The sequence below is a fragment of the Triticum dicoccoides genome, chromosome 2A, assembly GCF_002162155.2.
Source record: "Triticum dicoccoides isolate Atlit2015 ecotype Zavitan chromosome 2A, WEW_v2.0, whole genome shotgun sequence".
Taxonomy (NCBI): Eukaryota; Viridiplantae; Streptophyta; class Magnoliopsida; order Poales; family Poaceae; genus Triticum; species Triticum dicoccoides.
This window is the reverse complement of record NC_041382.1, coordinates 765,832,621-765,835,653: the sequence shown is the minus strand read 5'-3', so window position 1 is coordinate 765,835,653 and position 3,033 is coordinate 765,832,621. Positions and strand designations below refer to the sequence as shown.

Genomic DNA, 3,033 nt, shown 5'->3' with positions numbered 1-3,033 from the left:
ACAGGTGAAAAAATTTCGTATTGGCATCGCCCTCCTTCAGGCTGGTGATACGTGCACATTGCTTTTTCCGAGAGCGCTCGAGCACCGACAAACTGATCACCCTCCTCTTGAGTCTGGCACGGAGGTCTTGCTCCCCGGCGGAGAGCAGCCTGGATTCTTGCGCTACATCCAATTTAAGAATAATCATTAGCAGTACCTAGGTCGGGTGGCTGTGATGTATTCTTCTGAGATATATTACCTTTGTTCCAAATGTTTTGAAGTCTTAGGTTTGCCCTAGGTCAAAATTCGTAAGTCTGACCATGTACATAAAAAATATTTAATATTTACAGCATGAAATATATACAATGCTTAAGTACGTTGTAGAATGAATCTGATAAAACTAATTTGGTGTTGTAGATGTTTGGTCAAACTTGAAGATATTTCACTTAACAAACAGAGAGCTTCAAATATTTTGAAACGGCGGAGGGTTTTTCCAGGGATCTTCCCAGATATTTTGCACAGCACGATATTCTCATGCTTCTTTCAGAACTTGCAGATTCACATTCTTGTAGTGCAAATTAGCTACAGTTACTATAGGAGTCTCACGCATGTGAGCCGTCGCGCTCCCAAAGGCGCCAATTCAAACGTTCCGTTCATGCACCGGAGTGGCCTGCCAGGCTCCATGCAGAGGCTCCGACGCATGAACAAAGTAAATGCATACGAGGCTCCCATACCAATCCCATGCATTGCACCACCAGCTCCAGCTACAAATACTACATTGTGCACGCACCACATCGATCACCAGTACAACTTGTACTTGACCAAATACAATGCTTCGTGCTCTGCTTCTCCTGCTCGCCACCGCCGCACTGCTGTCTGGCCATGCGGCCGCCGGCACGAGCAGCGGCAACAAGCCGACCCCGACGTGCTGGCCCGCCGACCGTGCCGCGCTGCTGGGCTTCAAGGCCGGCATCACCATGGACACGACGGGCACCCTGGCGACGTGGGCCGGCGACGACTGCTGCGGCGGCGGGTGGGAGGGCGTGGCCTGTGACGCCGGCACAGGGAGGGTCGTGTCGCTGCGCCTGGAGTCGCAGCCGGGGCGGCACATGGCGGGCGCCATCTCCCCGTCCGTCGGCGGCCTCGAGTTCCTGGAGTCCCTGGTGATCCGTGACATGGGGCCGATCGGAGGCGCCGTCCCGGACGCCCTCTCGCGGCTCACGCGCCTCCAGCAGCTCTACCTCGAGGGCAACGCGCTCGCCGGCGGCGTCCCGGGGAAGGTGCTGTCGAAGATGAGCTCCCTCCGCTACCTGTCGCTCGCCGGCAACCGGCTGGAGGGCCCCTGCCGCCGGAGCTCGGGGGCGTTCGCGGTCTCGAGCAGATCAACCTCGCCGGGAACCGCCTCACGGGGGCGATCCCGTCGAGCTACGGGAACCTGTCCAGCTTGGCGTACCTCGACCTGAGCGGCAACCTTTTGTCAGGCGTCGTCCCGGAATTTGTAGGGCGGTTCAAGAGCCTGGCGCTGCTTGACTTGAGCAACAACAGCTTCTCCGGCGAGATGCCGGCGTCGCTCGGCGACCTGCGGCACCTTGCCGACCTGTCGCTGAGCCGCAACAAGATCACCGGCAGGATTCCACCCAGATCGGCAACCTGCTCGGGTCTCTGAGCTCTCTCGCCCTCGACGACAACCTGCTCGTAGGCCCCATTCCGAAGTCACTGTTCGGCCTGCAGAAGCTGTGGCGCCTCGACCTGTCCAAGAACATGCTCACCGGCGCGCTGCCCGACTTGGACGGCGGCGGGAGCCTGAAGTGTCTCGACGTGTCGAGGAACGCCATCGGTGGCCAGATACCGAGCTCGATCTCGAAGCTGCATGGCCTAGAGAGGCTGGAGATCTCACGGAACAGAATCGGGGGCGTCATTCCCGCAACCATGGCGGCCATGGCGAGCTTGGAGTGGCTGGACCTCTCCCGCAACGCCATCGTCGGGAGGATACCGGACAACTTCAGTAGGATGGCGGGCGTCCGGCACGCGAGCTTCAGAGGGAACAAGCTGTGCGGGCAGATACCGCAGGCCCCGCCGTTCAACCGGTTCCCGGCGGCGGCGTACGCGCACAACCTGTGCCTGTGCGGCAAGCCGCTGCCGCCGTGCAGGAAGATTAGCTAGCTAGTGTCATGCAGTGCTTCGTGTGTCAAAATCAATTGCACCACACACTCATAATCCAATAAGAGAATGAAAATATGCTTATCATACATGCTGCAGTTGGTTAACTTTTTTTTTGGATTTTTAATAATAATTATCATCATTGTTGCTCAACCTTACAAGTCCTTTCCAGTGTAAAATGGTACTTGGGCACAAGTGTTGAAATGCCTGCCTCTCTTCATCAGTTCGAACTATTTTTACAACAAGAATGAGTGTTAAATGTCAATTATACCCTTTATGTATTTGAAATACTCTCTTTTCCTTCCAAATATGTACTCTCTCCGTTCCAAATTACTTGTCGCAGAAATGGATGTATCTAGAACTAAAATACATCTAGATATATCCATACCTACGGCAAGTAATTCGGAAGGGAGGGAGTACAATGGATGCCAGAGTTGTAGATCGTATCCAACCATTATCAGTAACATGTGAATGTAGTAGTAGTATAACAACAGAACCTATGGTCATTGAAATTGAACCCAAATTCAACAACTCTTCAATGAAGATAGAGTTCCATGACATGAAGTAGACAAACAGCGAACCTTCAATGAAAATGCAGAAGGAAATAAAAGAGTGAATTCTGGTTTTTACCCTCTATTTTGATGTTTTTGACACTAATTACCCTATTTAGCAGGATTTCATCCATTTTACCCTATTTAGCAAAAGTTTTGCCACAATTTACTCATTTTAAAATTTTGCGAGCATTCCGATGAGCAGGTCCCAATTGTTAGGTCCACCTAGCATGCCCCATCAACAGTTTTTACCTACCTATTTTTCTCCACGTTGAACCAGTCCTCGCAGCTTCGCTCGACTGGGCTGGCCTGATATGATCGCCAGAGCAGGTCGCTCGCGTCC

At 52.8% G+C, this 3,033-nt stretch overlaps 1 pseudogene; it reads left to right on the top strand.

The window, feature by feature from the left end:
- The first annotated feature begins 809 nt into the window (after window positions 1-809).
- Window positions 810-2,142, top strand: LOC119352385 (annotated as a pseudogene).
- The last annotated feature ends 891 nt before the right edge of the window (window positions 2,143-3,033 follow it).